Consider the following 14,270-nt stretch of genomic DNA (forward strand, 5'->3'; position numbering starts at 1 on the left):
TTCCTTCTGTAAGTGAAGGATCCCTCCATGGTTTTATAATTTACAAGTAAATTATATAAATAAAACTGCAATGGAGGAACCAGCTATGAAACTCCAGATGAGTTGTTGACCACTTCTCTACTTTCCTTATTTGTAAATAGGGGTACAATGGTTCATCTTCTTTTTTTTTTCTCGAGACTGTCTCCCAGACTGGGCTTTCCATCAAGAATGGCTTAACAGACTACTAGGGTGCAACAGTGCTTAAATGCTCAGAAAAACTGCCTGGAATAGAGAAAATGACAGCTGCTCTGACTGTGGGACAAAAGTGAAGCGTTGGCCTTCACTTTTTACAGGCTCATGCCTGTAATCCCAGCACTTTGGGAGGCTGAAGTGGGTGATTACCTGAAGTTGAGAGTTCGAGACCATCCTGACCAACACGGAGAAACCCTGTCTCTTCTAAAAATACAAAATTAGCTGGGTGTGGTGGCGCATGCCTGTAATCCCAGCTGCACAGGAGGCTGAGGCAAGAGAATCACCTGAACCCAGAAGGCAGAGGTTGCAGTGAGCCAGACAGCCCCACTGCACTCCAGTCTAGGCAACAAAAGCGAGACTGCTATTGCATAAAAAAAAAAAAAAAAAAGTGAAGACTAAAGGGTATATAGAAGGACAAGCGGGTGGAGAAGTAAACTCAGGGCCTACACAGATAAGGAGGAAAGAACAGACATGCAAGAAGGTGCCTGGGGCTCTGAAAATGATAAACCAAAGACTGGTTATCTTTGGTTAATCTCACATATCAACTTGGCTTACATATCAACATGGTATCCAGATACTGGGTCAAGTAGAAACAGAGGGAGTTGTCAATTACCTTTAGAGAATATTAACATTTAAATCAGTAGACTTTCAGTAAAGCAGATTACCTTTCAGAATGTAGGTGGGCCTCATCCAATCAGTTGAAGGCCTTAAGAGAAGACGACTGAGGTCCCCAGAGGAAGAGGTAACTCTGTCCCAAGACCCAGGCTGCATCATCAACTCTCCCCTAGGTCTTTAATCTGCTAGCCTGCCCTGTAGATTTTGGGCTTGCCAGCCCTTATAATAGCATGAGCCAATTCTGTAAAATCAATCTCTCTCTCTCTCTCTCTCTCTCTCTCTCTCCACCTTCCCACCTCTCCATCCTATTGGTTCTGCTTCTCTGGAGAAATCTGACTAACACAACTTGGTTAGATGAAGTCAGTGGCACTCAACCTTGAGCCTTGTGAGTCTTAACCCAGGCTGCACATCAGACACCTCATGAGCTGTTAAAAAAAAACAACAACAAAACCACCAGCATCTAGACCACAACCCCAGACAAGTTGAATTAGACTCTCTGGGCATGCAGCCTGAGCATAAGTGTTTAAAAACTCCCCAGAGCCTCCGCATGTGCAACCCAGGCTGAGGAGCATGGCTGCCCAGAGGAAACAAGTCACTTTGGAGCTTACTAGAAATGCAAATTCCCTGGTCCCACCCAGGACGTACGAATCAGAACCTTTGGGTAGGCTCCTGGCATCTCCAGACTTAACAAGCTCCCCAGCACACTGATCAGCTGCTCTCTAAAGTTTGAGCGTTCTGAGCATGGACCATCTCTCAAGGCCCTTTTCACCTTTACAATGTGCACAGCATTATGGTCAGAATTTGGGGGCCAGAATATACTATCTCCTCTCAGGAGGGGGCCAAGGACATCTCAGCGGGAGAAACCAGCAGGGCCTCGTGATTTGGGAAGAGAACAAGCTCTTTCCAGAGCAAGATGAACTCAGCATCCTCCCAGTCTCCACTAAGGGCACGCAGCACCTGCCAGGTAGGCCGCTTCCACTCCTGGAGGGTACATGTGGCCTCCCACCACCTTGGTATCCCTGGCCCATGGCAGCCAGGGCAGGGCACAGAGTAGGTACTCATGCATTTCTGTTTCCAGATTGACTGCATCAATGAGCACAGTGTCCCACAGTCACTGGACCCACCCTTGCCCAGGTGTTCCTGTGGGTGGCACACCTCTCACCTTTCTCAATTCTCACCACAATTGGAAAATGCCCTTCCCTTCCTTGTTGTTTCATCTCCTAGGCATTCTCCATGGTCCAGCTGACACCCTCTCCCTTTGAAAGATCTCTCGATGCTTCTCTTCCCTCTGCTGTCTCTTATCACTGCTCCTGACCGGATTTACAGTCAAGCCCAGAGAGCTGCCTGACGTGGTTCTTGAGTTATTTCTCCCTTTCTTCTGTGTCTTCCCCTAGACTGTGAGCAGACAGAGGACAGGCTGGGCACATGGCAGGAAGCTGTGAGAGCTTGAGAGCTCACAGAGCATTCCCAAGACATCTGTGCTTTGTGGTTCAACAGAAGCCCAAGAAAGCAAGTCGGGCTCCTCTATCCTCTCCCGCCGCCTTGCCATGTATTCGGAGCCCCTATTACCAAGAGCAAGGCCTTGCGCTATACCTACATCATTAGACCTATTCCTACCAATTGCAGGGTTATGCTCTTAACCGCTGGAGTAAAAGCCTCCTCACTGCACTGTGAGTGGAACAGAGGAAGGGTATTTTCATCTTTGACAAAGGAAGGCAAGGATGAAGGGCAGGATTTGAGCCACGGTGGTAGATCAGAAAGAAGATCTGGTAACAGGCTTAGGGAGTAAAATGGTATGGAAATGGCTTCAGGGGAGTCAGGCCTGGCCCCTGGAGAGGGAGGAGAGGGAAGGGCTAGGCTCTTTATGCACATGCTGTCCATGGGGCCTGGCAAGATTCCTGGAATCACCAGCCTGTTTCACAGGTGAGGCAACTGAGGCTCACAGAGCTGAAGTAACTCACCTCAAGCATCCGTGCTTTTGTGTGGCAGAGCCAGAAGTCAAGTGTAGGTCTCTGTGACCTCGAGCGGCACCAAAGTGAGTGTCAAAAAGGCAGAAAGGGACTTATCCCTTCACTCACTCAGTAAAAGCATGTTAAGCTGGTCTGCATGCCCGGCATTGCTAAACACATAGCAGAGAATAAAAGTGTCAGGCACAATGACTTCACAGCCTAGTGACTGAGGAGTGAAATGCTTTAGACCATGGCATCCTGGAGGGTGACTGCCTGCCCTGTCTGTAGTCATCCTCACCAAAGCTTTGTACCCTGAATCCCAGCTGTAGGCTGGTCTCTGGCTTTCAGCTATGAAAGCCATTCAGATACTGCCATCCAATGGTGCCATCTGGAGAAAAGGATTGGTGCTACCTTGCTGGTCCAGGTCAAGAGGAGCAGGAGAAAGAAGGGGAAGAAGACTGCCCTCATCTCAGTGGATATTTGCTAAGGGCCTCAGCAAAGCTGGGAAGAGCTTGCTCCATTTCACTGTGAGTGCCACACCTTTTCCAGCACAGGGTTCTCCTAGAGAAGGGAAATCCCCCATCTGAAATAGTGCCAAGGAGGCCATGGTTTGCATCTATACTCCCCATTCATTGCTCCCTCAAACATCTGCAGGGACTAGAAGCCCAGTGAAGCCACCAAGAGTGATAGGCATCTGTGCATGTTGGGGGAGGGAGTGCAAACATGCCATTCTTTAGTACAAGAAGAAACTATAGATCCAGCCCACCCCATCCTGCCCTTCCCATGTTTCTGCTCTGATCTTTTCCTTAGCTTCCTTTTGAGGCTGGGTTTCCCCTCCTTTCCCCACTAACCGGCCCCTGTTGTCCCAGCCAATCTCAAAACCCAGCCCAATGCAGCAAAAATTCCCATCAGATCACACATTGAGATCTCAGGTTCAGAAATCACTTCAGGTTGTATCCACTTTTCCCCAGCAGAGTCTAAGGTTCTGAAGGGGAAGGAGCATGCCATGCTGCTTTTCATTATCTATAGCACAGTGCCTAGTACATAGTAGGAAGTTAATATGTGTATGATGAATGACAGTTTCACGACAGCTACGGATTTCCAGAGACTTCAGATGCAATAAAACATACTTTACACAAAGGCACTACCACCACAGGTACTATTTAGCAGATCCAGGGGGTATTGTGATTACCCAGGGGTCCTCTTTAGGAACATAATGATGACATTAGTCTCTAAAAAACTTCTAGTCATTTGTAATTTTGAGTAAAGAAGCATCAATAACTCAACAACAGAAAAACCCCAACAACTCAACTCAAAACTGGGTAAAGCACTTCAACAGACATTTCTCTAAAGAAGACATACAGATGGCCAGTAAGCACATGAACAGATACTCAACATCACTAACTATTAGGGAAGTGTAAATCAAAACTACAATGAAATACCATCTCATATCCATTAGGATGGCTACTCTCAAAGGAACTACATAACAAGCATTGCTGAGGATGTAGAGAAACTGGAACCCTTGTGCCCTGCTGGTAGGAATATAAAATGCTGCAGCTGCTGTGGCAAACACTAGGGAGGTTCCTCAAAAAATTAGACATGGGATTACCATATGATCCAGCAATTCTATGTTTGAGTACATAACCAAAATAAATTAGAAGCAAGGACTCAAACAGATATTTGTACAACCATATTCATAGCATTAGTTATACTAGCTCAAAGATGGAAACAACCCAAAGTCCATCAGTGGACGAATGGGGAAACCAAAGGAGATGTGTACACACAATAGAACATTATTCGGCCTTAAAAGGAAGGATATTCTAATACCTGCTACCACATGGGTGAACCTGGAGGATATCAGACGTGTCAGGTATAAAAGGACAAACACTGATTCCGCTTACGTGAAGTACCTGGAATAGTCCAATTCACAGAGATTGTAGAATGGCGGTTACCCATAAACAGGGGGAGGGAGGTGTGGGGAGTTCGTATTTAATGGGAACAAAGTTTCATTTGGGATACTAAAGAAGTTCTGGAGATGGCTAGTGGTGATGTTTGTATTATACTGTGAACATACACTTAATGTTACTGAATTATATATCTAAATGGTGAATCTTGTGTTATGTATAATTTTACCACAAATGAATGAATGAATGGATGGATGAGGCATGACTGTCTCTTTGAGGCTGCATGGGGTATGAGGAAGGCATTTGACTATTGGAAACTGACAAACATAATTTCTAGTCCTAGCTGTGTGAAACAGAGTTGACACTTTGCTTCTCTGAATTTCAAGTCTATCATCTGTAAAATGGGGTAAGAGGACCCCAAACGGAGATAAAAATATCCATGCTACAAAAGGGAGTCACAGGTTAAATGAGATGATGCCTATGAAGCCTGGAGCCCAGGGCCAGAAGACTCCTCCGACCTTTCACCCTTCCCCGCTTCTCCCTGGGTGGCTGCATCCATTGGCCAGGTTGGCCTCAGGTGCCAACCCCAGCTCACCTTTCCCAGGCCGATCTGCAGCCTCCTTTCCATGTTCTGCTCCTGAAGGAGGGCCGCCAGCTCCCTGAGACTCAACAGACAAACACAGGGGCAGCAGGCCAAGCTTCACAGTGTCTCCCCCCGGCGCTTCCAACAAGCAAACAAGCAAAGACTGAAATGGGGAAGGTAGAGTTTCACGCTCTGTGGGAAGTTTGTGGCGGAGATATTTTTAGGAGGGGAGAAGGTGGGAGATATTTTTAGGATGGGATGCTTTTCCCATTGCTCCTTCAATCCCATCTCCCTGTGGGGAACGGAGGAAAGGTGGCACTGAGAACCGCCTGTGATGGGGGAGGCAGCCGGCACTGCTGGGGAGGGGGAAGCCGCTCTCCGCTTTGTCCTTGGGCTGGGACCCCAGATGTTTGACCCTGGCCAGCCCCCTGCTGGCCTCCCTCACAGAGCCACTTCCCTTTTGGAAATGCAGCCTGGAGTTCCCTTCCCCCTCCAGGCCACAGCCCCACTCTCCCTTAGGATGACCTGAAAGGGAAGTTTATAAGAGGAAAAGGAATGAACGGGATCCTATTTAACAGCACATACTGGGCGGAGGAGCTTCCTGACAGGAACCAATGTGGAAACCAGGCCCAGTTTGGCCCTGGAAAACTGGTTTGGCTCAGAACAGGCCAGAGTGGACAGGAGACCTCGGCAGCTGCACGTCGCAATTAAACTGGACTTGTCCGACTTCCCTCTCTTTCTTGTCCCCTCTAAGCAAGCAGACACTATAATAATCCGTACACCGCAGGGGGTGTGCAGATTATTTTTTTAAGTCTAGGGGAAAGAAACCCCACCCTCATTTAGGTCACAGAGACATAAAGGGCTACTGGCTGTGCTCGGCAAATCAGGAACAGATGTAGGCAGCGGAGCGGGGCCAGGCGAGCAGAGCCGCTGCCACTAGGCGCCCAGCCTGAGTCACCCAGGCGGGGAGGGCGGGCAGCGGTGGGCAGGGGGTGGCGGTCTTTATTCATGGGCTTGGGTGTGGGGTGCAGGAAACAATGCGAACCGAAGAGTCCCCGGGGCTGGGACAGGCGCAGGGCTGTGGGCAGGTATGGACAGGCTCCCAGCAGCTGCTCTTCTGGGCCAAAGGATTAAAACAGGCCCTGAGTCTGAACAGGGAGAAGGCTCTGCTCCTCCCTCGGCCTCTTCTTCTCCTTCCCCTGCCCTCCCTCTCCCCCCACCCAAGGACACCTCACCATTCCTTATTTCCAGGGCTAAGTCTGGCTGTGGCTGGCTGGCTGGCCTCCGCCCAGGCTCCCCAACCCCTCTCTTTAAGGGCCAGGCTGTCCTGTGGCTGGCGGCTACCAGCAGAGGCCTGGGGTGGGCATTTCAGCCCTTGCTCCCTGATTTCCTGCATAAGGCCGTATCCCCTCTCCTCAGTTCTCCCTTTTCTCTCCTCACTCTGATTTGTCTCCTGTAGACTCCCCCAAAGATATAATTCCTCAGGGCAAAGACCCTGTTCTTGCCCCTCAGGTCCCAGCTGGGCCTGCAGTGGGTATTCAGTCCTCATTACAAGCTTTTCTTTTTTGAGAAGGAGTCCCACTCTATTGCCCAGGCTGGACTGCAGTGGCATGATCTCTGCTCACTGTTATCTTCACCTTCTGGGTTCAAGCAATTCTCCTGCCTCAGCCTCCTGAGTAGCTGGGACTACAGGCACCCACCACCATGTCTGGCTAATATTTGTATTTTTAGTAGAGACAGGGTTTCACCACATTGGTCAGGCTGGTCTCGAACTCCTGACCTCAGGTGATCCACCACCTCAGCCTCCCAAAGTTCTGGGATTACAGGCATGAGCCACCATGCCTGGCCCATTATGACTTTTTCTAAGGTCACCCTCCACCCGGGGGTGGGGGTGCGGTCATTCCTGAGATATTGCTTTTTCCTTCACATAACACAGCCCTTCGCATGTGAGGAGCAGGGACCTCCCCTGTGTCCGAGGCCCTTGGGTCTGGCACACAGCAGATGCTCAGCAGGAAACTATCAGAGGAATAATGAGCACCACTAGGCACCAAGGGACCCATCAGAGAGAGCCCAGCAGCTCAGAACCACGCAGCCCTGTGTGGGCAGCTGTGTGCCAAGGCTGCATCCTTGCACCTTTCTTGTGTGGAAAGGAGGACTTTCATGATATCCCCAGGCCAACTGCAGACAGAACCCTGGGACCGAGTGACCCAGTGTTTCCAGCCCCTACAAGCTCTCCAGTGACAGGACGAAGAGAAGAGTAAGGGCCTCTTCTCAAAGGTGCTCTCAACGGCCAACATAGAAAACAGAAATCAAAGCACTTTTTAGCTGGATGGTTCCAGAGCTCTATAGCCTGGCAAACATAGAGGGAAAATAGCAGGATCAAGGATGCTTAGCTCAAAGGAACGGACACCCGGCTCTCCTGCTGTCCAGGGTCCCTTCCATTCAGTGCTGTTTTTGTGAAGGGTCACATACTTATTAACATACTGGCACCTTTTGTTTTTGAATTCTTAAATTTCCCTTGATCCTTTGACTCCTCTAGTTAATTGAACTCGCATCTTTGCCAGCATTGAAATAGGTCATCTATTGAAGGGCATAGAGAAGAGGGAGGTGGCACAAGGTACAGGGAGAGAAAAGAGGCATCTGACAACATCCCCAGGAGACAAGCTTCCCTGTGTTTTCTCAATTCTGCCTCTCCCACCCCCAGTGCTACCGGCATTAGCATGACGAGGTATGCATTTGAGCTCCATCCATGTGCTGGGGAGATGACACTGCCCAAGAGCTCCTCAAGACATACTGGCTGCCACCTGGCCACTTCTCCCCTCCCAAATGCCCTTCCTGTTCCATGGGAGAGAAAGAACACAAGCTCTCCAGTCCTAGCTGCAGCTCTTCCCACTCCTACCCGGAGAGGCTGGTGATGCAAGAGAGAGCTTCAAGCCCAGTGCCCAACGAGGAGAAGCCAGACGGAAATGGCAAGAGCCAGCCTGGAGAGGAGGAGCACGCTAGAACCTCCACGGGACCTGTTTGATGCCTGGAGTCCCAGGAAGCACAGAGTGGGCCTTCGTCCCTCACTGTGGGCTTGGCTGAGATCATCGGCTCAGCGATTACAGTTTTGGGTTGATTGATTCCCCCTCCTGCCTCCCCACTCCCAGGATGGCATCTGAGGGCTTCCCCTGAAGCTGCAGAAGAGCAAGAACCTTCAGGCCTGTTTCCGGGTGGAGGAGGGGTAGGTGACTCCTTTCTCCCTCTCCCCAGGTGGAAAGGTAGAAATGACCCGACACAGGTCAGTGTAGTCCTCCCTGCAGCTGAAAGGGAGAGTGTTCAGGTTAAACAGAGGGGCCTTAAGAGGCCCCACCTGCTCTGTCAGCTAATCTCCCAGCACGTGCAGAAATCAGAAACACCAGCTGAAGACGTCCCATCCTCCCAAACCCGCTCTCCGGCTGAACATATAATCCATCTACGTGCACCTAAGGGAGCGCCTCTTGGCACGCAGTACTGGGTGCCAAAGAAATGTTTGCTTTCTCACTTCACCCTCCCTTAACTCGTTCCTCCCCAGCGCCTGCTCAGGCAAATTCGGCAAATGCCTATGGAATGAACGCCTTCTATGGGACGGGCTCTGGGCAAGGTGCTACAGGAATGAAAAATAAACTTGTATCTTGTCCCCAAGGCAGAGGATAATGGGGCCCCACTAATGAGCTTCTATGTTCTTAGTGCCTTGTGAGGCACTTTACTCCTGTGACCTGACTTTAGTTTTCACAGCAATGCTAGGTGGCAGCTAATCAGTCTTTTAAATGTATTTATGAGGAGACTGAAACTCAAAGAGTGAAGAAAGGCATTGACAGTCTTAGAGCTGCAACGGGTTCTTTATAAATAACAACAAGGTTTAATGTGGGAAGAACCTAGAAAAGGAAATCGGGAAGTGCTGGGTGCCCAGAGGAGGGGAGGGGGGGTTTCCAGTGGGCAGAAGGCCACCAGCAGCTCTATATCCAGGCTATATCTAGGACACTGATCCCAAATAGAAAAGCAATTTTTAAATATCCACTGCACTGACCCCAAATATTCTCTGCTTTCCAAGCACCTTGTCAGCCCGAGATTGTGGTTGAGTAGTTGCCCACATGACTAATTTCCAGAGCAGAGAGGATGTAAGAACCCCATAGGCAGGGAGCAGGGTGAGGGGTAAGGGGCTTGGCAGGAGCCTAGTTCAAATTACTGATGGGCTTTGTCCTCTTGGTCCACGGAGCCCTTGGGACAGCTACTACAATGGCTCTGTGGGGAACCCTCTGGACTTGCATGTTGGAGCCAGGGGTCCCAAAATGCACTGCTCTGCTGAGAACTCATGGGATTGCAGGAGAATGTAGTCCCTACGCCCTGTTCAAGGCCCTGACCATGATCCCTTTTCCAACAAATCTAATTACATCAAGGAAGAAGCTTCAATTAAGTACTAACCTGGCTTGAACACCTCTCCTTAACTTCCTACATGTTTCTGAACTTGGCTAAGACAGCACCTAAGTTCCTTCCAGCTAAGGTCACAGGAACAGAATAGAAAGAAATGCATGAAATATTGTTACATGGGGAAAAAAAAGCATTTCCTCCTCTACTGTTTTTTCTTCTTCTAAAGGCAATACAGGCTCTCTTAAAAAAAATCAGAAATCCTGTGGGGTGGGGTGAAGGAAATAAGATGTTGGCTAGAGGGTACAAATTTCCAGTTATGAGTAAGTTCTGGAGACCTAATAAAGATTGTGGTGACTATAAAATAATAATGTATGATATACTTGAAACTTAAATATTCTCCACACATACACAAGGTAACTATGTGAGTGGAGGTGGCAGTGAAGAGGGTGAGATGGGGGTGGTGCTTAAAAACACCCTACTGGTGGTGATTCAACATGGAACTCCCCCAATATGCTCACACCCCAAACTCCCTGTCATTGAGAATCCCTGCAATAAACACATAAAACCAGGGATGGAGGAAGGGCGTGTGGGGCACACCCCACCCAACTTGGTGAGTCTGAGCTTAGTATAGGGCCTGGCATGGAGCAGCTGCTTAAGACACATGTTGAATGAATGAACAGAGAAGTGAAGTGACAAAGTACAGTCAGGGCACACAGAAGGTCCCCAAAGAGGATAGCTGCTCCCGGTCATAGATGCACAAGCGGAAGTTGGAGGAAGTGAACCCCCAAAGGTACAACCACTGAATGTGGTGGCAGTGACATTTGATGAACACTCCATGAGTGCCCAGGCTTTGTGTCACCTCGTCCTCACCATCTGAGTTGGGTCTTATCATCACCACCTCTCAGCAGGCAGGGGCAGGACTCAGGCCCACTGGCTCCCTGGTTATGGGGGTAAGATGCTGGGGAGGACCCACCACGAGGCTCTTTCAGTCCATTAGACTCCCCAGCTCACCGGCTGGGCTCCAGCTTGAGTTTAAGCTATGTCTACGTAGAATTAAATTACAGGGCCAGGGCACATCAGGGAGAGTCTCGGGGGCAGGCAGCCAATCATCTGTTGCAAGAAGGAGCAAGCTGTCCCCACACCATGACTCTCCCCAAGGCAGATGGGAGTTGAAGGCCAGAAGCTAGAGCCTCAGACCCCTCAGGGCTGGAGGTGATGGGAGATTTGGGGATAGCTGGATTTTGTCACTAAGATGACCCTCTGGCTTATCTTGTGTAATTCCAATAGTCATTCATTCATTTACTCATTCAGTTACACAATACATAATTCTCAAACTCCTGCAATCAGGGCTTAGACAATGGAAGGGATCCTACTGGGAGAGAGCCCAGGAAAATCCAAAGTTTCTGTGTTTCTAACATCTTTTAGACACACATGCAAGGCCCCTTTGGTGGAAGCACAAAGGTGGAAAAGTACAGCTGTCTGACTCTGCAGAAAACATGGTGTGGTCCCACCTCTGCTGCCCCTAGGGGCATGTCTTAGGGGTAGGCAGGGCACCCTCAACCTTGGTACTTGCATCTTGGTCCCCACTCCATGGGCAGCAGCAGGTCAGCTTTGAGGGCATCGGTGCAGCAGGCCCAGCATGAGAAGAGCGAGTTGGGTATACCAGGGCGCAGTCGTGGGATGCTCAGGGGCTCTAAGTGTTGTGATGAGCACTGCCCCAACCAAGTGAAAGCTACAGGAGAACCTGCATTCTCACACCAGAGTGGTAGAGAGAGCCACTAATTTCCAAAGCAGAGAAGGTGCAAGAATCCCTTATGCAGGCCACAGGGTGAGGGGCTCTGGGCTTGGCAGGAGCTTAGTTTAACTAAATGATGGACTTTGTCCTCTTGATCCATGGAGCCCATGAAATTATACAACATGTAACCTTTTGTGTCTGGCTTCTTTCACTAGCATGATGTTTTCCAGGTACATCAATGTTATAGCATATATTAGTGCTTCATTCCTTTTTAATGGCTGAATAATATTCCATCGACTGCATCTATCGCAATTTGTTCATTCCTTCATTCACTGATGGACATTTGGTTTGGTTTTGACTATTGTGAATAGTGCTGCTGTGTATGTTGATGTAAAAGCATTTGTTGGAGAACCCATTTTCATTATTTTGGGTATACGCCTAGGAGTGGAATTGCTACAGGGAATTATAGAACTTCTAGAACTGAAGTGAACTTAATATTAATTATTCCAATTTTACAGATAGGGAAACTGAGGCCTCAGAATGCTATCTGCCCTGCTTGGGATCACACAAGTGTCAAGATATGAAATATAGCCAGATGCCAAGGTGCAAGTGGAGTTTTTCATTTCAACCACAGGTAAGTCATGATTCATCACCCTTATTGTGGGGTCCACCGTACCCAACACAGTGTCTCTTACACATAGTAGGCACCAAGTATTTGTTGAATACGTGAAATAAAACATTTATACCCAATTTTTTGAAGTAGTACCCATTCTGGATAGGGAGGCACCCATGATCCCATCTCAGAGATTCAAAGAATCTTACGGAACAAAGGGTCAGAATAAATGGGTCCAGAGTCCACCTCCTTGAAGGAGACAAACTCAACTGCAGTGGGATCATGGGGTGCTGGGCACCTCACTTCCTAACCCGTCCCCTCCTTGCTGTGTCAGCGCCTCCTCACCAAAGCACAGAGTATGAAGCTGGCTGGGCTTTAGGGGCCACAATGGCCCAAGGAGAAGGCAGCCAGCTCACCCCTCAGAGCCCCTCCGGACCCACACTCTCAGTGAAACTGCCCTCACAAAGGGGAAAGGGAAGGCTCCAGCCCACTTGACAGATCAGTGGTACCCTTGGGCTCTTGGGGTGCCGCCATTCCACTTCGTGGGGCATGATGTGGCCTCCAGGACCTGCTTCCTGTGCTGCTACAGGGGAGCTGGGGAAGGGGGACATGGTTCCACTTCCTGGGGGACTGAGCAGTGGCACCTCAGCAGACAAGAATGGCTAGTCTGTGGGCCAGTGGATGAGTGCCCAGGGACCACAGGGCATGGGGAGCCACCTCCTCAGCCTTCCACTTCTCTGACAGCAGCACACGAGGCTGTGCTAACGATGCCACTGCTTCTCAGGCACAGGGATCTGACCTTACCACACACTGGCAAGGCCCTGACAGTAGAATGGGGCCTTTGGGGCATACCTGGTGGTGGAGTGACATTCAGTGTCTCCATCAGCTGGGGGATGACAGCCCCAATGGGATCAGCCCTGCATGAGGTACAAGGGCTTCTGAGCCAGCCTGCTGTTACCCTTAACACTTCAGGCACCTCAGCCCTTCTGATTCCTGTTTCCAACCCCTCTAGTACCTGGACAGATCTGTGTGTGACTCTAGATGTCTGAGCGCAGACAGCACCCTGCCAGGTTCAAGTCACCCGCAAGCAACACGGCATTTGGGTGTTCACTTGCACCCTTCCATTTCACATTCTTATTTCTCTGTAGGTCCCAGTGTAAGCCCATATTTTTCATGTACTGACTCTCATTAAGGTGAAGCTAAGAGAGCCACAAACAGCACTCTAATGAATATACATGACAGAAGGAGCAGGCACCTGGAATCGCCAATTCCCAGGCATCGTTCTGTTTCCCATCGAACCCGTCTCTCCTTGCCTGGCCTTGACAAGCTGTTTCACCTCTGTGGGCCTACGTTTCTGCATATGTAAAGGAAGGAATGGTCTCTGTACTTTCCCTTCAAGCTCTGAAGTGTCCTCACACGGGATATATTACGTGGGTTTGTGGCTGATGTGGCACCACGTGATGTGAATTGAGTTGTCCTGACATACCAGCCACCGTGAGCTTGGCTGGTCCGGCCAGGGCTGCACACAGTGAGGCCTGGGCAAGCCTCCAGCGCCCACGAGGCCAGGCAACCCCAGGGCCCTAGGCTTCTCCTGGGCCTGGCTGCCCACCTGCTCATCTTTCTCCCTCTGCCCCCGCCACTCTAGAGAGCCCAGGCGAGCCCACGTGCTTCCTGCTTCTTTTCCCCACTCGAGATTTGTGCATTCTTTCCTCATTCGCCCCTGGTTTAACCTCTCTCATCAAGCATCACTGAAATTTCCCTGGGAGCCTGACACTGGGCGGCCATATAGCTTTCCCTGCAAAGACACCATGGAGCTTCTCCCATTACCTAAGGTATATTCCTTGCAATGGATGAACAATAAAACCTAAAATTTGGTTCTTCTTGATGCAAATTTTTAAGAAGGGGAGTGGAAACCCTACCTATGATGAAAATGAGACATCAGGAGGCCATCTCTGTCCCCAACCAGTCAACAGTCAATCTTCCAGGGAGGCTTAGCATGGCTCAAGTCCTGCAACTGGCCCCATGACCATTCAGCACGGGGCATTGAGTCTGCTCCCTGCACTCAGGTTTTCTGGTTCCAGACACCTGTTGAACTATCCATGTCAGGACCAACAGACAAGTCTGAGGTAGCCCGTGAAGGGGAAGCAGTTCTGGGCTGTTTTAAAGGCTGTGGTTTTGCCCATTCTGAGTGACTTCTTTACAATACCATCATCAAACCTGTCTCCCATCTTTTTCTTCAGTCCCCAATCCT

The 14,270-nt window shown here is 49.7% G+C and overlaps 1 protein-coding gene across 24 annotated transcripts in view; it reads right to left on the reverse strand.

Moving 5' to 3' along the window:
* Window positions 1–14,270, reverse strand: part of ZBTB7C (zinc finger and BTB domain containing 7C) — a 388,369-nt gene that overhangs the window by 36,749 nt on the left and 337,350 nt on the right. Inside the window, exon 1 of one of the 24 annotated variants that reach the window (XM_035271000.3) lies at window positions 5,295–5,447. The exons of the other annotated variants lie outside the window; for them this stretch is intronic. The gene's annotated coding sequence lies outside the window, so the exon portion shown is untranslated. Of the gene's footprint in view, window positions 1–5,294; window positions 5,448–14,270 lie in introns of those variants that run through there. 24 annotated transcript variants of the gene reach the window in all.

This window comes from Callithrix jacchus, chromosome 13, assembly GCF_049354715.1.
Source record: "Callithrix jacchus isolate 240 chromosome 13, calJac240_pri, whole genome shotgun sequence".
Classification (NCBI taxonomy): Eukaryota; Metazoa; Chordata; class Mammalia; order Primates; family Cebidae; genus Callithrix; species Callithrix jacchus.